This window comes from Mirounga angustirostris, unplaced genomic scaffold, assembly GCF_029215605.1.
Source record: "Mirounga angustirostris isolate CCGP_5_RB_7025 unplaced genomic scaffold, mMirAng1.0.hap1 SCAF_10, whole genome shotgun sequence".
Classification (NCBI taxonomy): Eukaryota; Metazoa; Chordata; class Mammalia; order Carnivora; family Phocidae; genus Mirounga; species Mirounga angustirostris.
The window spans coordinates 69,669,556-69,692,043 of NW_026991718.1; the positions used below are offsets into that span (position 1 = coordinate 69,669,556).

General features: G+C 37.3%; 1 protein-coding gene across 19 annotated transcripts in view; it reads left to right on the forward strand.

The window, feature by feature from the left end:
• NRXN1 (neurexin 1) overlaps nucleotides 1–22,488 on the forward strand; it is a 1,136,941-nt gene that overhangs the window by 1,088,239 nt on the left and 26,214 nt on the right. The gene's annotated exons all lie outside the window — the stretch shown is intronic.

Sequence of the window (22,488 nt, forward strand, 5' to 3'; positions counted from 1 at the left end):
GTGTTTGTTTAAACAGTCCTAGTTATGCAGTCAAAAAATAAAAAGGAACACAAAATCAGATCAAATCACGTGAACGACACATCCCATCACACCAGTACCTGCCTCTGAAATGATGTAGGGCACCGAGGGTATTTCAATAGGAAGCAGGGTTCCCAGTAGCTTGTCTCAAAATCAGTCAAGGTGGCTGGTTCCTGTCTACATGTACTCAGGACAATGTACTGATTTCTTAAAAGCCGGTCTTTATGCTTTGTGAGTAATAAAAGTATATGCAAAATATGTACAACTTTTTAAATTTAAAAGTCCCTGCCTATTTGGTTTGTATTCATTCTCTTTATTCATTAAAATTAGCCCTCACTGCTAAACATTTCCTTTAAAATAGAAGATACTGGTTTCCTTTTACTGATGGGATGATTTGAAGTATTGAGTCATTTTTCCAGTAGTAAATTAGACACTTTGGAGTAAGTATAACTATCTCAAGGCTACAAGTGTGTTTGTATTTTGAGTGTGTTTGTAAATCACCCCAGCAATAATTTTCAATCTGCCTGATTGTCCTTCCTTCTCTATCTTTGATTGTATTTTTTTTTTTTCCGAATGATACCCACTGTGAAGAAAGTAGAATGGAGATGTATAGGCAGGAAGCAAGGGCTTGGCCTTGAGTGAAACAATTTTGAAGAGTGATAATTACATAAACAGTCCACTCGTGTTATTGAAATAGTTACTAATACTATTATTTCCTCAGTAAAGTGGTTTAAAATACAGTGAAAAATTATGGGAAACTTCATGAACCAGTCATGAGTACTGACCGAAATGATACCTAGGTGCAAAATATCAAATTGAATGCTTCTTGATTACTTTTCAAAGTCTCAAGCTAGAGATAGGAAGCTTAGGTCAGTGTTTGAAGGCAGCCATGCCACAAGGGTTTCCTAGATTCCTGACTTTGTGGTTTCACAGGTAGCCAGTGAAATTTCAATTGCAGCAGATGGTATCATTTTAAACAGAAGGCTACTGATGCAATAAGAAAGTAAATACTGATTTTAGCCCTCTCTCTCTCTACCTAGCAATTCCCTAAATGATGCTCAATTCTTTGTAGTACTTTAGGAAGAAAGACGAGGTTCTAAAATGATACGATGTAGTAGAAAAGTATATGCTTGGTTTATTTGAAAGTCTACAGTGTAAGGACGTTTTCAAAGACATACCATTCAAGTGAGGATAATGCATGCTTTGTGTCTGTAAATATTAGAAAGGGGGTTGGATTTATAGGTTATTTTGTTGTGGTTGTGGTAATTTTTTTTCTTTATGAATGTATCTGCATATTTTTAAAGAAAATTATTCTATAAATACCACTTTGGCCAACTTATATGTAATATATAAGATTTGATTAGATTAGTATGTATCTTTTATTTTTTATTTTTTAAATAAATGCTCTAATTTAAATACATAGAAATGCTGCAAACACAGAATTCACTCTTCATCCAGCTTCCCCTAATATTAATGTTTTATGTAAGCGTTGTTCATTTGTCTTTGCTAAAAAATTAACATTCACTATGCTCTTTGAGAAGAGATTTTTTAAAAGAATTTCTGCCAATGAGTGTTTTCAGACTATATTTGCAAAACGTCAACATTATTCTCTTTGAATCCCATCAATAATACCTAAGAGAATCCTCCTTACTGAAGTACCCAGAATTTCTACCTTGAAACATTCACCCAAGTATTTTAGGAGGAAAAACAATTAACAGAAAAATAGCCCTTTTTGTTTATATCTATTTTTTCTTTGCACTTTTATATATTTTGGGTTTATTTTGAAGTTAGTCTGAGATTCTCTTTTTGTTTCCTTGGGAAATTTATACCATTCTCAGCCTAGATTGTTCTTCTAAACTTTAGACCTTTACAGCCACCCCCAATCTGCCTCAAATTCAACACAACCCATTGTGAATGGGCTCTTTTGGGGGTTCATCTAATCTTAAAACATTTTCTTTTAATGAACTTATGTAAAGAGATTGCACTGGAGAAATTTTTACTGCTATTGGTGTGATGAACCAACTGCTCAATTTTCTGGTACTTGACTTCCCCATTTGTAAGGTAAGGGCTTCGTAGCTCTAATACTTGATGATTTCGGAGTGTGAATAGATGTGAATTTCATTTAGAAGAAAAGTTTTTAAAGAAAAGTGGTCTTAAAACATAGACTGCTTTTCATGTTGTTGAATCATCTTCTTGAGATTTTAGATGAATTTATATATGTAATTTCCATATGGGAATTTTCATTTTGAAACTAGTGTGAGACTAATTCCAGTTTTGGCTGGCATTAATTTGAGGGAAATCTCCTTTTCCATTTCCATAATCAAGAATATAGAGGTTCATTGGCATTCAATGGGCAAGGCTGGTAAATTGCAGAGAATCAGTGATTTGGAATTTTAGAAACCCACAATAGGAAATGCTATAGAAGAAACAATATCTTTTCATTTCAACATCATCTTGACAAATGAGGAGAAATTTTGCGGTGTGTGCATGATAAAAGCAAGCAAAATTCTGTGAAAACAAAGGAAAGGAGCCCCATACTGCTGTTCTTGTGTGCCAAAACCTCTACCTTTGCTAAGAGACCTTGAAATTATTTCAAATCTATCTTTCATACAATGAATGCCAAAAGAGCTAAATTATTCATTGTAAGTGAAAATATTTATTGCCATGTGTCAGGAAACTCTGATTCCCGTGCTGGTATTCCTACTAAGAACCCTGTGGTGTAAAATCATGGGCTGAATCTACTAAATAATTAGCCACATGAATACTGTACCTACCATGTATATTTTTAGGTTTTATATCAATAAACATTTTATAAAGTGGTGCATACTCCAGACTAGAAGTCCTTCATCCCCAAATCAGTTTCACATTCTTCTCTAAGAAGTAAGGCGCCCTGTGGCTTCTAATGGAAGTGGAAAGTAAGTGGTGACATAAGCAATCAGCAACACAGTCTGAGAAAAATTCTCATCGCTGATAAAGATTTATGAAAAAATAAGTTTGATAAGTACCAAGTGAGATCCTCAGAGAACAAGACTTTGTAAGCATTTCTTTATAAACATAAGAAATAAAGTGGGTCTATATTGGGAACAAAAGGTTAGATGTGTAGGACAAATTATTTTTATGGATGTTCACAATTTATATATAAAATCTATTATAGCTTGCAAAATGTCTATAGTAATTTGAAATAATTAGCAGGGAAATATTTTTAGACACAGGCAAATGAAATCAGAATTTTGACATTTATAATTCCAAGACTTCTTCATATATGGAAGGTGCAGTGATTGCATTTTTTTTTCTTCTATTTGTTATCATCATCTAAACATAGACAGGATTTGGTGGATATTCTGGGAAACCAGCATTTCGGAGTACCAGTTGATAGGTACAGTCGAGGTTTAACTTTTAGTATAATCTTAGGATAGATGTGACTCCCAAAACACAGTTAGCTTGAAACACTTCAACTTTAAAGCATACTGTAGACCCCGCAAAGCTTAAGAAGCACTGTGGCACTCGGGAGAGTGAGGAAGCTCCTTCCATTATGGCTGTGTGAAGTGTAAGCTTGGATTCTTTTATGGCTGCTCTGGAGCACGTGACCAATTTCCCCTGCTTTGTGTCTTTCTTGGCTAATCACCTAGTATACATTTTATTCTTTTATTGGGAGTAATTCCTCTTACCACCTCGAATCTACTGTACCCAGTAGAATTAACTTTTGGAAAAGTATGCCTGGGTTCTGACAGGATTTCATCTGATAACTCACCATTCTTGGCCCGTTTCAGTTGAAGTCCCTGAGAAATTGCTTCTATTTGTTTCATCTTCTATGATTTGGTGAGAAATATTCAAGAACAGGAAAATCCTCTACTGCCCACTTTTCTGTTCTGTGTCTGAAGGTTTGGGGTTTAAGAGGAATGAGGTCTTTGCTGCCACAGACAGTTAAAGCCTAAAGACTCAGTTGAGTTGGTTAGTCCTGGAGCAGAGCTGGTTTGATAAATTGTCTTATTTTCACTTGTACATTTTCTAATGCTTTTTTTCCCTCTTAAACCCCTTTCTAGAATTTTGGAACCAAGACCTATTTCACATCTCACTGAATGAGACATTCATCCTATTTTCCTAAGTGTGAAAGACCTGTCATTGGTCTCATTTGTAAAATGAACTGAACCACCCTCCCACTTAAGAAACAGGTGGAGAAAACTTTTCCTCTCCTTTTCTCCCTCTTCTCTTTTTTTTTTTTTAATTTCCCGTTGGCTTTGTCTCTCTTCTTTTAACTTCTAACAGAAGGATGCTACTGGCATCTTTGCTTTTTTCTGCCCCATTTGTATCACTTAAGAATCAAATTTTGAAACCAATATATGGGTATAAAATTGCTAAGTTACTAGCCATTATTTTTAGACCTCATGGAAGTCAGGAGAACCAACTGGATTCTGTGACATTGAGAGGAAATATATTGAGGGGTGCCTGGGTGGCTCAGTTGGTTACACATCTGACTCTTGATCTCAGGGTCCTAAGTTCAAGCCCCGGTTAAAAAAAAGAAAAGAAAAGAAAAGGAAGGAAATATATTGAGCACAACCTAATTCTTAGATGAATAGGATTCTGTAGATTTGAGGAATCAAAGTAAGATTACTCATTGTAGCAGTCATTAACTGGGCAGAAACTAGAGTCCTCAGGATATAAGTATTAGAAGTTTAATTTTTAGTAAAGCCCTGATAACTTCCTTTTTAATTGTGCTGGTTTCATTTAGGTTTTATTTTTTGGTTTTTTTTGGTGGGTTTTTTTTTTTTTTTTGTATTTTGCTTTTGTTTTCTCTTTTAAATCAAGGGTATAGTATTTGTTGTGGTTGAAATTATTAGTTATTTGGTGTCTTAATCCTTAGGATTTAATATTCAAAGATAAATGATGGAAGGATAGGCAAAAATGGTATTACTAGTAATGACCCATCATGTGACAGTTTTCTTACTTCAAATCATGGTGAAATAGTCAATACTTCCAACTACCTTAAAACCACTAATTGTTTTAGATAAAAGTTGTCATATTTAGCTGGAAAGTAAATTGTTTGGAACCAATAAATTTCACTTCCTTGATAAAGCATCAAGCCCTGTATATTTTTGTTTTATCCGTGGCTGCAAGGCATTTCATGAAATTGAAGATTATTGTATTTATGTATGTATGCATATACTTATATACTTTTAATACTTTTAATGTTGAAATGATGATGGATTCACAGATAGTTACAAAGAAAAGATATGGAGATCCCCTACACCTTCTACCCAACTTCTCCCCATGTTAACATCTTACATAACTGTAGTCCAGTATCAAAACCAGAAGAGTATATTGCTATAAATCACAGAGCTTTTTCAGATTTCACTAATTACACATGTGCCTATGTGTGTATGTGCAACTTCATCACACGTAAAGCTTCCTGTAACCACCACCACAATCAAAATACTTAACTACACCATTACCACAAGACTCCCCTGTCACCCTTGATGATTTCGTTTTAAAGGGACCTGAGGGGTCATCCACTCTAACCTACTTACATTGGCATGGGGAATGATTTGCCCCAGGTCCATGGCTTTAGGTAATGATCGAATTCCTAGTTGGCTCAGAATGCTGTGTCCTATCCCAGACCACTTTCAGACATCCCACCATTCATTCTCAATTTATAAGGAAGGCTATTGTTGCTCTACAGTTTTAAAAATAAGAGAATTGAAGCAAACAAAAGTTTTAAGGTAGTTGAATTGACCCATTTCATCACAATTCTGGATTTTAAAAAAACTCATATTCTCATCCTGTAATACTGGGTTTATAACAGGTGAAGGGAGCATTAACTGTCCTCGGGAGCATTACTGGTATTTCACACAAAGCATGACTATGATACAGGGAATCCATGTTGCTTCATAGCGATTCAGCACGGTTGCTAAGGGGGAGAAGGTACTTAGTTGTCATCTGTAAAGAATTTCAGAGATTTAGCTACACATATAATTGGTACTCTCTGTCAAAAGAATTGAATGCCTCCCCTCTCCCATTCACACACACATACACACCAGATAATTTAGGAATTTGTTTCTCTTTCCATTATGCCCTTAATGCTTATACTAATTTAGTTACCATTTATAAAACTACTGAGGTAAGGTTTTGGGGGTTTGCGAATGGGGAGGTTCACAGCATGTGATTTGACTTACCTGCTTCATATCCATTTTGGAAAAATTTTCAAAACTACTCACTTTGGGGGTGCCTGGGTGGCTCAGTTGGTTAAGCGACTGCCTTCGGCTCAGGTCATGATCCTGGAGTCCCGGGATCGAGTCCCGCATCGGGCTCCCTGCTCGGCGGGGAGTCTGCTTCTCCCTCTGACCCTCCTCCCTCTCATGCTCTCTGTCTCTCATTCTCTCTCTCTCAAATAAAAAAAAAAAAAAAAAAACTACTCACTTTGGGAATGAATCTGGTTATAGAAGAGTAGAACAGTAGTTATTTGGAAAGATTGTAGGATCTAAGTCTTTTCTACTATATCAGCATCATAGAAATTAGAAATGTAAAAAGACCCATTAGCTGATTTGCCCTATTTCCATGGAAATTGCAGTGAACATTTTTCAAAAGATCTAATCTATTTTTGTTTAAAATAAATGGGAACTCAATGTAGATTCTTGTTAGAGCTTGAAACTGCTGATTGTTGTGTTTTCCGGGTTGTTTTTCTTTTTAGATCCACTTGACAGTTTGCATAGCTAATTATTGTGTTCTCATTTGTTTAATTCCAGCATTCCTGTAGACTTTTTTAGAATGGGGGAGGGGAGGAGAGGACCACTGCAGTTTTAAAGTACATCAACAAGCTGTTAAATCAAGGAGTGGGGGGGTGTGGGGGAGGGGTTTAGAGAGAATGATTTTGTGTGTGTGTGTTTGTGTTTTGGAAGATGGGTCAAAGTTAAAGCAGCAAAGTGGATTTTAAATAACTGCCAGGCTTTGGTAGCTAATAAGACTTTTGTGAAGGCTTTGTCAGTAACCAAATGCAGGAGATAGTGGGGTCCCTGGTGGCCTCATTTTATGTGGGGCACTTTGTATCATGATGGATCATTTGCAGCAATAGCTTTTGCAGGAACACTAAAGAATATGCAATCTTAGAAATTCAGTTTTTTTTTTTTTTGCTAGTGAATGAATTTTTTTAAAAAAATATTGACTTATGGGCGCCTGGGTTGCTCAGTTGGTTAAGCGACTGCCTTCGGCTCAGGTCATGATCCCGGAGTTCTGGGATCGAGTCGCACATCGGACTCCCTTCTCAACAGGGAGTCTTCTTCTCCCTCTGACCCTCCATCCTCTCATGTGCTCTCTCTCTCTCTTTCTCAAATAAATAAATAAAATCTTTCAAAAAAAATTGACTTAATTTGCAGAGTACAATTTTAGATGGAAAGAGCCTTAAAATTTGAAGAGAATTTGCTAAGAATTATTTCTTGTACCAAATAGATAGCTTTAAAACTTTCCATTTTTAATGTTCTCTGGATTCCATGGAGGGGGGGCTGGGAAATGCTTTTGTCAAGAATCACTGCTTTTGGGGCACCTGGGTGGCTCAGTTGGTTAAGCGACTGCCTTCGGCTCAGGTCATGATCCTGGAGTCCTGGGATTGAGTCCCGCATCGGGCTCCCTGCTTGGCGAGGAGCCTGCTTCTCCCTCTGACCCTCCCCCCTCTCATGTACTCTCTCTCTCTCTCATTCTCACTCTCTCAAATAAATAAATAAATCTTTAAAAAAAGAATCACTGCTTTTATTGCCAATGAATCATGAAACCATTGTGGAGGATTTAGAATTTAGAAGCATCAACTGAACCATTTAAGAATAGTTGAGGTAATGATGATTCAAATGAGATAAAATTACTTCTTTTGTATGTCTTCTTGGTGATGGTGATGGTGGTGGTGGTTAAGATTGCTTTTTCAGGGGTGTGGGGGAGCATTTGATTTAATGATTAGAATTACAGACTTCCATCTTCTTTCCTGCATTATAGGATGGGACCCTTTTAAAAAGATCCTCCACAATTCATTAGACTGAAAGTCTTTGCTTTAATTGAGCATCCCTAAATAATTGTCATGCTTCTTTAAGGATATGTTCATTTTGAATGAGAAAATTAATGTGAAAATTCAGTAGAAAATTTTTACAGGTTAATTCATATTGAGAGTGCAACTCTGTTTGCAACAATGGGGAAAGTGATTATTGTCGAATTTACGTATACAGCTTCCCTTAGAGCAGCCAAAATAGTGAGGATGGCCAGATAAGAGATAATGAATGACTAGATCTCTACATTTGCATAGATAGATAGATAGATAGTATTTTATGATTTCTAGTTGCTATAAGCAATAGAGACAGTTATTTCCAAGCCTTTCAAGACACAATGAATGGCAAACATTGTGTGCCTAGCAATTTGAACCTGCACATATGAACTCAGTTGAATGCTTGAGAGCTAAGATGAAACTCATACACATTCTTGCAAAACATTGCCATGGCAACATACTTAAAATTTCCAAAGTCTGTCTCCCTCGAGTTTGCACCTGCAGTTAGCTTACTGTGAAACAAAAAAGAAGGCTTTCCAACTTGAAAATGCTTTGGAATGGTTGGGAGTGTGTTTTGAAATAAAGTTGAGTTTGAAAGTTGAAAAGCAAAATAGAACATTCAGGGGGAAAGTACATTTGCGTTCTTCATGCAATATTTGGCTATTTTTTCTCCTCCTACTTCACAATACTGTAGGCAAGGGCAAATGTGGAAAGTCTACCTATTGTGGTTATTAGGATATTGGGGTTTTGCCCACTTTAGTGAAAAAGATGCTGCCTCCTGGCATGTAGGTAACATATGTGCACGTCTTGTATAATAATAATGAGGGCAAGAATAGCTAAGATTTATTTAGTGTTTATTATGCACCAAGAACAGTGTTAAGCACTTCATTGATCATGATTTTCCTAATTCTTACAACTACACTGCAGAGACTGGTGCTGCATCCTTCCCATTTTACAAATGAGAGGTTAAATAAATCATCCACGTTCTCGTAACTCCAGATTTAAACCCTGGCTCTAATGCTCATGCACCAAATCACTAGGAGCGGTGTTACAAGATCCCATAACCAGTACCAACACCCCTCAATTTGTTAAGTGAGAAACTGCTTCTAGGAAACCAGAAAAGGGGCTACCACAGACAGCATCTGTCTCTCAGAATACAGAGTGAATCATAATTACAGCTAAACCCTTGCCTGGTAGCATCACTTCCACCTGTGAGTACAAGCAAACATAGCCTCCAGTCGTTCAGGTAGTTTGGTGGTCATCGACGGTAGGTAAAGCAGCCTCGTTCCTTATTCTATTGCTCATCTCCTTCCCAGCCGACTCAGGGGAACACTGAACGAGGCTTGGCTTCTATTTGATTAGATCTTGGCAAATAGATTGAGGTATTTAGGGTATAGTTCCAATAAGTTTCCTTGGATTTTATGAAATAAGAAAAGCCTATTTGAGAATCATTATAGTAAAAATGTTACTGGGCGGGTGACTTAGAAATAAAGGCACTACCTTCAGAAGGAACATTATATTCTGAGGAACCAACGAGTCTGTCGATGTGAAGCCATGAGCCTTGACTGAGGGCTCTAAAACACCTGGGCTTCCCTATTAGCGAGCTTCTCTGACCCTCTTTTTCTTATAGCCCATTATTATTTCTCAAAATAGTTAGGGAACCTTGGTTATCTGGATTTCCAGCTCAAAGCAGATCAAAGGAGTGATTTTGAAAGAGAAAAGGGTGTCTCTAAAGGTTGACATTGATAGACAAAAGAGGAAAACGAGTAAAAAGCACGCACTGATTAAAAAGTGAAAGGAGTGGAAGGGCTTATGACGCAGGGTACAGCCGCACGCTTGAGCACGTGAGATCACCGCTCTGTTACAGGTTCCTACTTCCTCACCGTGATACCAGACTATCAAGAAAAGCTTGTCTTCTGAACCCTCTGGTTAAAAAGTACACTTCCATGATTTCAAAAGTTCTCAGGATGACAAATGACATTTTTGTGTGTGTGAACAGAAAGCTTATTTATGGTCCTTCATCAGCAGGCATCCCGGTAATGAGAATGAAGGGAAGGGGGCAGGAGTGGCAGGCGAAGAAAAAGGGCATATCCAGGTGGGAGAAGTATGATAGCAACTTGGAGGAAATGTGTCAGAACTGAGCGGAACTGACTGTAAATGCAAGGCTGGAGAGAGAAGAGCTGTCCAGGAGAGGACATGGTTAGTCACTTAGCCATCTAAGTGTTTTACATGTGAACTTCACTTGCATGTGAACTTTACTTGTCACCGTGTTTTTAATGGCCAAAATAATAATAATAGTAATGTGTGAAGAGTAGTTGAAGAAGAGGTCATTAGACAATGGCATAACCAAATCAAACACTCAAATACCTGTGGGAAGAGTTCAGTCAAGATTTCACTGAATGAAATGTGTGCACAAAGGCAGGCTCTCTAATGAAGCTCCTAGTCCTCAGAACACAATGAGCAGAATTCTCCCATTGCATCTGCATGCTTCTTCAGGCAGTCCTTCGTGGGCTTTGCAGGGGCTGCTGAGTGCTCTCTGGTCTATCAGCTCGGGGTGATGTCAGGGGGATGCCATTCCCTGGTATTTCTTAAAGGCCTTTTTTTTTTTTTTTAAAGATTTATTTATTTATTTGAGAGAACGAGAATGAGAGAGAGAGAGAGAGTACATGAGAGGGGAGAGGGTTAGAGGGAGAAGCAGGCTTCTCGCCGAGCAGGGAGCCCGATGCGGGACTCGATCCAGGGACTCCAGGATCATGACCTGAGCCGAAGGCAGTCGCTCAACCAACTGAGCCACCCAGGCGCCCTCTTAAAGGCCTTTCTTAAAATTTTCAGGAAAACTTAGGGCAGAATTGAAAAAGGCAAATCATGTTTGAGAAACTTGGGAAAAGTAGCAAATTAATCCTGCTGCTATTTTTTTTTTTTTTTAACCTTCCTCTTACCCGAACATGAAGCTGGGAGTAGTGGAGGGAGGGGAATGCCAGCTGGATGGAGGGCCAGGAGGCAGGATCTCGTTCTGAGTCCGACACTGAGCCAGGTAGTGATTTGATCCTGCGCACCTGACCATGCCACATTACAGTTTCCCTCTCTTTACCATAAGGCACCTGGGACAGGTATCCTAAGGAATCTCCCACTCTGAAACAAATACAATTTGACAAATTCTGGGTTACATCACACAGCTGGGGAGAAAAGAACTCCCTGGCTTTTCCGTGTATTGATGTGATGTTTTTTGAGGTGTTTTAAAAAAGTGCTCTCCTATCAAATATGTAATTTGCTCTGTTTATAGAATGTTTAAACATGGGAGTGTGGATTTAAGTCAGAAATTACACTTGCTTTGTGAAGAGAATATCTGTGTCTAAAGATCTCAGGAGCCCAGTGCTACGAACAACCCTTTCCCCGCCCCCCCGACCGTGTTGCAGGGAGAGTGAAGTGAGAATGTGTACAGAGCCAACTGTATCTATCTAAGAATACTGTCAAAACATCTTCTTAGTGCCAGCCACTGTGCTAGACAGGACCTTTCTAGCCCTAGAGGATTTTTTAAAGATTTTATTTATTTATTTATTTATTTGGAGAGAGAGAGAGAGCACAAGCGGGGTGAGAGGCAGAGGGAGAATATCTAGCAGGCTCCATGCTCAGTGCGTGGAGCTCGACGCAACACTGAGATCATGACCTGAGCCAAAATCAAGAGCTGGATACTCAACCAACTAAGCCACCCAGGCACCCCTATCCCTAGAGAATTTAATTCTCTTCATAATCCTGCAAAATAGGTGAAAATCACTTCATTTGTACTTAGGAAGAAACCTAGAGAAGTTAGGGAACTTGCCCAAACTCACACAGCTAATAAGCCGCAGCAGCTGGGACTTCAGGCCCATCTGTCTGGCTCTCACACCTAGACTCCTCCCATGCTCAGTGGTCATAGAGCAACTTTCTCCTCATAGACAGCCTCTATTTATCACACACCTGAAGTTCTTCATGCAAATCAAGGTAGGGAGGTCTGGCTCTCTATTACATTCCCCCTCTGCATAACTCCTTATTAATCAAAGGTATTCAGTAAATGATTATAAGTGGATGAATGAATTAATGAATGAGCGAACCTATGGAAGAATCAGTCAAAAGATCTCGATTTTGTGAGTGCCTTCTGCCCTACTCATATTTCTTGGTCCAAATTTGATGGCTGGTCTCAGCCAGCCCTTATCTTTATGCAGTTTATTTCACGAGGAAAATAAAACTTTCATCTTGTAGTTAGATATTGAAGGAAAGCATGGTAGAGGTGTAGTTTCTTTACAATTAAACAAAAGTATTTACAGTGCAAGACTATTGCAGTAGAGTTCAGGGGACAGAGACAGACTTGGCGGGGAGCAGAGCACCCAGAATGATAATTAACTATTTTTTCTCCGTTTCTTCTACAAAGCAGCCTGTATCTTATTGCTTTCTCCAGGGATAGGACTGCGTCATAAGAACAGGCAGACCAACTTATTATTGCAAGACATTTTTAGCTTTTCCTTCTTTCTAACTTTCAGTCATTCTCTCTTTTCAGTTAAAAATAATGTCACTTCTTGTTATTTCTCTACCATAAATTTCCAGCCATGAAGTATAATGTGGAAACCAGTTATAAAGTTTCATTGTCACTTCTAGAGATGTTAGAGGCAGATAAAAATCTTTGAAAAAGTGTGATTTTGCCACAATTCTCATCTCCCACTCTTAGTTAGGAGTCATACTCCTAGAAAATAATCTATACTTGCTCACTCTTATTTTGAGATTTAATGAGCTGTTACAAATGAGCAATTGTGACAAACATACACCTCAATGTAGTGAGCTTAGAGAAAATGACCATCAGGAATAAGGCTATTGGACGTGATTCTACCAATTCAAGTATTGTGTGTAATATTTCTTCTCTTTTTAAAATCAAAATGAATCATGCACTCTCAACTTTATTAATTTTATTTTCACAGTCATACTTATTTTCATAAAAGGCTTTTATTTAAATTGCAGATATTTAAAGAAGATAAGCCAGGTTTAGAGTGTGATGACTTTTTTCCATCTTTATTGAAGTATAATTGACAAATAAAAATTGTATACATTTAAAGTATATGACAATGTGTTGATATACATATACATTGTGAAACATTTCACCACAATCAATAGTGATGACATTTTAAATCACCTCTATTGAACTCTTGTGATAAATATTATGGGGGTATTAAACATGGACATAAACTCTGTCCCGCAGAATTGCACGAAATAAAACATACACCTGAGCAGTTCCCAGACTTTTAGACTTCAGCATAGTTTGGAAAGGCAGACACCTCCACTGTTCTGATGTACTCAGAAAACATTTAATAAGTATATTATTAAAAGCTAATTAGTATCTTATTAATCCATACAGAAGACACAACCATAAGCAGTGTCATGTTATAAACTACAAATACAGCTGCTGTAATAGGGAGCATCGTGTGGCTGGGATCACACCTAAAGAACATCTCCTCTTCTCCCCTCCTCCCTCTCCTTCTCTCTCTCCCCTTTAATTAACAGTGTTTGCTAAGTGATCTGTTCTTCCTGCTTATCTGTTCATTTAGATGTTCTGGACGTAATAGGGCATACATGAGAAGTAAACCATGGACCTACGCAGAGATAAAATAAATCAAGTTGTCATCATCTTCTAGGTCCCAGGAAAGTGAGTAAGGAGGAGAACTCAAGAGGACTCCAGTGTCCCCGCATCTGTGTGGTGACTCTCCAGGAGAGCAGGCCTGGGGAGGAGGGTATGACAGTGCCAGGTGTGGACTGGTACTACCTGTCTTGTACATTACCCTAAATAAGCAATGCTGAGTGAATCCTATCCCCGTATAAAGAGGATCAGCCCAAGAAGAGCAGCATTTATGGGAGGGGCCAGTTGGAGGAGAGAAACAGATCCCATTCAACTGAGGGGACAAGAGGACTTCAGGACATGAAAATGAAAGTTATGCAGTTAAGTGGATAGTCGGCCACCCTCCTTAATCTCTCCCTAGAACTATTCTTTATAGTGTCATATGAGGAACAAAAATAATTCCTTATTAGTTATAATTAACATATAAACACTGCATTGTGGGAACTCTGATATTTCTAAAGTGCTTTCAGGCATATGAAATTTGGTCACCACAACATCCCTGTGAGATAGGGAAGTTATTAACGATTCACATATTCAAATGATTATATATATACATATATAGTATATATATTTACATGTATAGTATATACTTACATGTATAACATATGTATTCTTAAGTACTGTTGAAAACACAAAAACTCGTCCAAGATGATGCATATCGCTTAAAATCCAGATTGCCACTTAATTTCTGAACTAGCATATATTTTCCATTATTGATCAGCATACTAAACTGAAGTGGTTGAAAAGTACACCATTCCAAATATGTATTAGGGAACCAAAGTAAGCACCACGAGGAATGAAGTAGTCAGATACGGAAGCTTGGAGTTCCAGTTTAACTATAATCAGAAAAGATTAGATCTTCTCAGTGTATGAATGAAATAACATTGTAACATCAGAGCCAGAAAATGTTTACTCTCAATCAGTGCTTAATAGAAACCCTCATTAAAGTACTGTTCAGACATTGGCTTATTTGGGGGAGTTCAGTTTAGAACCTTACATATATTCAAGTCATGGGTCCAAAAAATCAGAAAATTAATTTTCTGTTAACTAAGTCATCATCATTTCCAACCACATCCCTATTTCTTGCTCTTCCATACTCCAAGCATTGTGTGGAATAGAAGTTCTCATATGTTCCCATGTTAAAGCTCTATCAAGAAGACACTGGCTTTTATAGTACCCAGAAGGAAAGAATTGTTTTGGGTAGCCAGCTTCCTCTGGCTCTTTGTGTATCTTTGATTTTGAACCTCTAATTCTAGGGCCATTGTGTAAATGAGACTACCCTAATCAATGGATGCATGTGTAGATTGTATATGGAAAAACAGCCAATATTATTAATAAATGGCCACTTCCATTTATTTATTTCCAGGATGTAGTAAGAGATCATTTGACAAAACTCGAATGATGGTTGTGTGAAAGAGACAAGAATAAATATCTCATTAGCACTTATGCTGTGAAAACAGTAGTTAATAAGGGAGAACTTGGAAGTTGGAAGGATTTTCATTGGTGGATTAATGAGAAGAGGGACAGAGTTCATTGAGTTAATTTTTTTGAGCGAGAGAGAGGGTAGGAAAAGGGCAGAAGGAGAGAGGAAGAGAAAAAATCTCAAGCAGACTCTGAGCTGAGCGTGGAGTCTAACATGGGGCTCAATCCCTCAGGTCATCAGATCACAACCTGAGCTGAAATCAAAAGTCAGATGCTAAACCAACTAAACCCTCTTGGGGGCCCCTCATTGAGTTAATTTTGTAGCCAAAATGGCCTGCAATGTTCTAAGTCAAGGAGAAACAATAAGCAGGAAAATACTCAATAATTTATATTTCTTTCTGTCCCCCCAAATTTAGTTATGCATTTTGTACAGAAACAAGAGACATGATGTTTAAGTCTTTAAGCACATAGATTGCAACAAGTAAATAAAGAACTTTTCAGAGTTTACTCCACTTCAAAATAACTGCGATTATGTCAATATTTGAATTTTTATAACCAGATTAAAAAAATTGAACACTAGCATTCATTTTCTTCCCTTTTTAGTGTCTATTTAATGTGCTGCCCTATCAAGTAGTGCAGTTAGCTGTGTATGTATGTCTCCTTGTATGTGTGTGTGTTTTCTTCATGACAATTTTAGTGTTTACTTATCTAAAATCCAATAATCTCCTTTGCCACCTTTTAACTTATCTTAAATGTATTTCATCGTGTATCTTTATAGACCATATCATATCCTTTAAGGACAAAATGGTTTTGGATGGTTGGATGGATGGATGGTGAATGGATGGAATGGATAGAGAAAAGTCATCTGGGATGAGATAAGAGACAATCACAATCTGTTGAGGTCCATATAGTCTCATCATTTTGCCACTAATTGGCACTATAATTGCGTTCAAACAAAAACACTTAATTTTGCAGCTTCTGTTTCCTGATTTGTAAAATGAAGAGTTTAGTCTAATGATCACTAAGGTCTGACCCAATGCAGGAAGACCTGAAACATGATTCTATCCCCTAACGTACTAAATGCCAACAACGAAAGACTGAATTTTGGAGACATGTTGGTGGAAACAATCCATCATTGGTATTTTACATTGATAAAAAAATCTGCTTTGGCATCATTACCAGTAAGGATTTTCAGTGCAACCCGTGTGACTAATTAGTTCATTGAGTCATAATAGTTGGAGTAGAGATTCATATTGACTTAGCTAAAAGCCCCGATTTGCATTGTAAACATCTGTCAGTATTCATTCAATTTGGAAATGGCCAAACACATTTCAGAAAGTGCTTTGTCCAAAAGCAAATCAGAGTTGATCACAGGCATATTCTGGTTCCCCCTTCAGCATCTTCGCTCCACTCCCAGCCGTCTTCGAGGCTCTTATACCCCCACATTCTAATGAATGAGAATCCAGAAGAACAGATTATTACAATACCTGTCTAAAAATTTTAAACTGGACTTTAACTTTGTCTTTTGGCCAGCTCTCCTACGTTGCTTTGGCTAAAAATGGAAATGCAATATGAGCATAAAGGTCATCGGCAGCTTAAAGAAATAGTATGAGAGAGGTACTTTTTTAAAATATAAATTTAATTTCAAGTTTTCTGACACCAGGTTTCTCTTTTGCAGGTTTGCTATTTTGCATAACTTTGCTAAACTATGATGTTCTTTTCTGACTAAGCAGAAATCAAATTCTTTTCTTTCTTCCATAGTTCCTTTAAATTCATTTTTTGTGGCTTTGTTTCCTCATCCCTATCTTCCCCTTTTGAGTTTTGCCTGTCAGAATGACCAGTATCGAATGCATATAAAAATACACATTAAAATAAGTAAGATGTCATGATCTCTTTTCCATGGTGGGGTTTTTCTATCTAACCCACTTTTACTGTTCTGGAGCCATTGCATACATTTTAAATAGTCACAAAATTTTTGAAGAAAATTGAATGGCTTTCAAGTCTGTCTTTTCCCCCAGGCAGACAGCTGATTTATGGTCACTTTTTATAATAACCAGAGGCATCAACTGGGGGGGAAAAAAACAAAAAACATTAAAGAAATGTGAAAGCTGGCTATTTTCAGAGATATTTAAGCTTTGCCCTAAATATTCATGAATGCCAATGTTCAAACATTCATATTGGGTAAATGAGTGTACAAATGGGTATTTTTTTGAGCATGTACTTCACTGTAATGCTCAGAATAATAGCACCTCCACCTGCATTCTGCGTAAGCATGTTGTTGGTGAATACTTAATGAAGTAATAGTTATGGGAGTACTGCCACATTTCAAGAAAAACAAGCCATTTGAATTGAATTGATTGTTATTTGTATCAGTGAGTGATTTGTTCTCTTGCTTTAGGATAGAGCAGGCACTATAAGTTATTTGGGGGTAGGAACCACAATTTATACCTTGCTAGGTAGTGACCACATTTTGTGCCCATCAGAAAATGCTATGCATAGATGAGGTGTTTTATATTTGTTGGTAACTAATTGATCCTCAGTTTTTTTTGTCATTCATGAACTGGAGCTGAAATTCATGCTTCACATATTGGATCACAATTCATTGCTTTTATTTTTACTAGATTAGTTAGCCATGGGATTGACATCTTTATATGGCATCTACTACTCAGAGAAATAATTGACAAATAAGAACCAAAAGCTTGATTGAGATCATGGATACTACCATAGAATCTATACAGAGTGTCTAAACTCATTTTGCACCTTTAATAGAGTTGTTGATTAACTAAAATTACCAATTGGATATATTTGTTTATTGGTTTGAGTTAGCCAAATTGACCCATGGTTTGGAAATTTTATATATATACTACAACTGGGTTGTTTTTCTGCAGTTTTCCACTTGAAAATTGTCACTTACCCCAACCCCTAGAAACTTCTTGTCTTAAAAGCTTATCAGTGCAATGCATTGGACCTTGGCTTGGGCAATTTGTAACACTAATTCTGAATCCTGACTTTTTTTTTTTTTTTTTTTTTCATGGAAACATGCCTCGCAATAAATCTTTCCTGGAGAGACTATCAGATTCAGTCCTGCAAGCCGGACATGAATGCTCTTTCACTTCAGAACAGCTTCCCAGAGACAAAATTATCAGCAAGAACAAGTGTCCATCAGTTAGTAAAACATGTCTCATCTCAGCTAGCTCCATACCTAACCTATCCATTGGCTCAATCAATTCAGTTTAAATGTCCACCACAGTAGTGAAAGATTAGGCTCAATACTGCTATACAAGGGAGCACCATGGCTTGAGACAGTATTTTTCAACATTGTATTTGGATGTATAGCCAGATAAAGTCTTGCCATTTAGAAACAAAGTTTCAATCACAATTTTAAAGTAAATCATGAATTTCTTTGTGGACAGCAGATTCATAGTGGACATCCTTTTGCATAGTGGGAGTTCTCCGTTATTTTCCTCAACAAAACAGGTCTGTCCTGATAGAGTTTTCTCGTAGGTGTTCTCATCAGAATATATCAGTCTTCAGTAAAGCTGTTTATCATGAGGAATAAAGTGTAGGGATGCTGTTCTTAGTAGAGATAGAACCTTACAGATGAAGTTTATCTATCCTCTCATCATATCTTTTGCCACACAGATATGCATTTGTGCTGTATTTTAAAAAAGTGATAGCAAGTGAATGTGCAGCAAATTCCACCATTAAAGGTTGGGGAGAGGATGCCTGTAAGTAAGAAAGAAAGAACAAAAATACACCAGTTTCTCTACTTTCTAACCCACCAAATGGTGTCTCTCTTAATAACCCTGGCTGTCCAATAAGTTAAATAAGTTGGTGTAACTTCTTGCTATACACATCCTTTCTCCCCCGTCCTGATTACATTTTTGTATCCTGTAACATGTTGGTGTTTTCCCACAGAGCATGATGAATTAAGTTTCAGTGCCTTTATTTCTTGAATTCTGTCCACATCATTTTTCTTCCCCTAAAGGTAAGGAAACCTAGGTATTTTTAGTAGACATTTTGAACAAGAACAGATGCTTGCCGTGTAAATGTGCGGGCCACTCTGAATTAGGGAAGTCCAGCCTGACACTTGGACCTGTGAGTGGTTAGATGCACAGTTAGGCACATTTATCTAAATGGACAGTTATGTAAAGCTAATGCTTTTGCTTGATTACTATTCTGTCTCTTTCAGCAGGTTGTCTCTTTTCTGAAAAAGGTTATAAACATCAGGGAAAGTATACTGAAGAATAGAATTGATTAATGTGACATATTTGAGTTTCTTTCTACCACTCTTTCAACAGCATGTCATAGAGACGCAGCTCCAAACACAGTGAATTAAATTTAAATTACACAGCTTTGGCTAGAAGATTGTTCAGTTAATTCAGCCTCCAAAATGAAATTTGATTTTTTTCCCCCTTACACTTGAGCCACTTCCTGATTTTTCATAGAGTGATGATTTCTGCCAAGGCATCTATTGATTCAAGATCTTTTATTCAGAAGACTATTGCTGGTTTTCCCTTTCTGAGGGAGAAAAATATGAAAAACAAGAACATATATTCATTATACCAGGAAAAGTACATTAAAAACTAAAATATAGTTTTACAGTAGGGTCATATTTGTACAGTGATTTTTTTTCTACTGTAGGAGGGCTATAGAAGGTACTACTTATTCTATGATGTTTTTTGTTGTTTTAGGTACTGTGTTTTGTGAAAGATAACACTGAGAACATCCTCACACTTTCTGTTTGCTGTGGAATTGTTCCAGAAGATGTAGAAAATAGGTCAACTTTTAAAACAAAATTTAACTTGTGTGGCCTAAATAATTTAGTCTTCATGAAACAGTATCCACTGAGTTCCACATTTTTAGCCCATGATTTTATTTTAAGAAGCAGCCTTCATTATTTATATTTGATGTTTGATTGCTATTCAAAATGTAAACCTAGGCAGTAAAAGATGGAAGCTTAGTTCAACAAAGTACCAATATAGCTACTGTATTTTGACATCAATACTAATGTGGGATCTGAAAAGTTGGGACTGATTCACATGTACAACTTCCGGTTTAATATCTAAAATTATATTACTTATAAATATAGTGCAAAAAAATTAAATCAGTGCTACATTTATTGAAATAACAACAATAATGTTGATAATATCACAACCTTTATAAGCATGTACAATGTGGTCCTATTTTAGATAGTTTTTCTGACTAATCCTTACAACAATGGGAACGTTTAGGCTCTCCATTTTTTCAGGTGAGAAAAATAAGGCTCAGAACAAGTTTTACATTTTTAAAGCAGAGTTTCGCAACTTCCGCACTATTGACATTGTGGCTCATAAAATTCTTCGCTGTGGAAGGGCTGTCCCGGGCATTAAAGGATGTTGTGTCTCTGCAACGGAAGCTGCTGCTAATCCTATTAGGATAGGAATCTCATTGGATTCTAATAGTAGCAGACAGCCCCCCACAAGTCCCCAGCCCAGTTGTGCCAGTTGTGACAACCTAAAATGTCTCCAGACATTGCCAAATGCCGCCCCCTCCCCCCCTGCAAGCTCCAGGTGAAGGAGGAGAAAGGGGGCAGCATCACTGCGGGCATGAGAAACACAGGACGAAAAAATTTATTCTCAGCTTCCTCCTACCCCTGTCAAGAACAGAACAACAACCCTATCCTAGTTTCATCAATATAATTAAAATTCCTCAAGGGAAATGAGAAATTCTCTTGTAACCTTGAAAGTAACTTTAAAGAGTATCTACTGTGGTTCAGAAAAAAAGTAGCTTTCCACTTGAAGTTGGCTCTTAAAAAAAAAAAAGCAGATAATCTGCTCAGGGGTGATTTGGAACAATTGACCTCCAAGACCTCATAATCCAATAACTTGCTATTATCAAGTCCGTTTGGATGTTATCCTGCAAAATGTGCTGGTGCCAAAGGGAGGATGGGTTTTGCCTTTTACAGGCTCACTTTAATGAAAGAGACCTGCGTGACCATAACACCAATTGCTGGTAGTTATCACTGACACGAACAGTTACAATTCCAGGAAAACTGATACTTTGAACTAACTCTCTTAAAATAACAGCAACAAAATAAACGAATCCAGTCACCCAACCATCTCTTAGGAGAATGAAGAGCAAAATAACATAAAACCATCTCAAAAATGCTATTTAAATGCTTGTATTTATTTAAAGTTACATCATGAGGTGTTAGCATCTGAACAAATTCTTTATTTTTCAGTAAAGACCCTGCACTCGAAAGAATTTTAAGCCAAGTTTTCATGACGAAACTGTATTATCCTTCATCTTCATTCTTCTTTTTTTTTTTTTTAAGATTTTATTTATTTATTTGAGACAGAGAGAGTGAGAGAGAGAGAGAGCACATGAGAGGGGGGAGGGTCAGAGGGAGAAGCAGGCTCCCTGCCGAGCAGGGAGCCCGATGCGGGACTCGATCCAGGGACTCCAGGATCATGACCTGAGCTGAAAGCAGTCGCTTAACCAACTGAGCCACCCAGGCGCCCCATCTTCATTCTTCAAAATGGCATAATTTTCCTAACGTTTATTTGTTTATACTTTAATCTCTGACTATACTAAGACCTCCTTTAATGAAAGTGAGTCATACCGTATTTCTTTTTTTCCTTTAATGTACGGTCTATATTATTCTAATTCCATTTTTAAATAAGGGCTTCATCAGTGTTGTGGTTCTGAGTATCATCTAAACAATTACAAGCTTCTTAATCCTTAGCCAATGTAATGAGATATTTTCTGTCTTATACATTGAATTCTTTGTTACTTTAGCATTAGCCAAATCTGATGCAAACCTTCACAATTCCCATGCAATATCTCTGCCGAGTTTATTGCTGCTTGTAAGTGGCAGTAAAAAACAACCTTTGGTCCTTGTAATGTGTTGGTTATGTGGCTAACTACTAGGATTTACACACTCTGCTTTTTATTACAGTGATGGTTATCTTTTTTGCTGTAAGTGCAATGAAGCAACTAGAATGTCACAGAAAAAACTGTCACCTCTATCCTTTTTGCCATAAAATATCATCCTCCCCATACGCTTTTCATTTATTATGAAACCTTAATAATGAAAAGGACAAGCTGAAAAGGTGAAATGATACCCGCTACTGAATATTGCAAAACTAATAATCAAGTGTGAAAGCTACACACATACACACACATGCAATTCCTCAAATGGACTATATTTGCTTCCCTTTAATGCATCAGTGAAATATATTCTCTACTTAATCTGGTTTCCTAATAATGACAAGCTATATCTCAAAGATTCATCAAATTCTACCTGGTCGTGAATATAAAAGGTTATAGCTGTTCTGCTTTTAGGAAACCAAGCACAAGTACTGCCTAAAGCCTACTGATGCATACTTTGTAGCACTCCAGGGTTGTA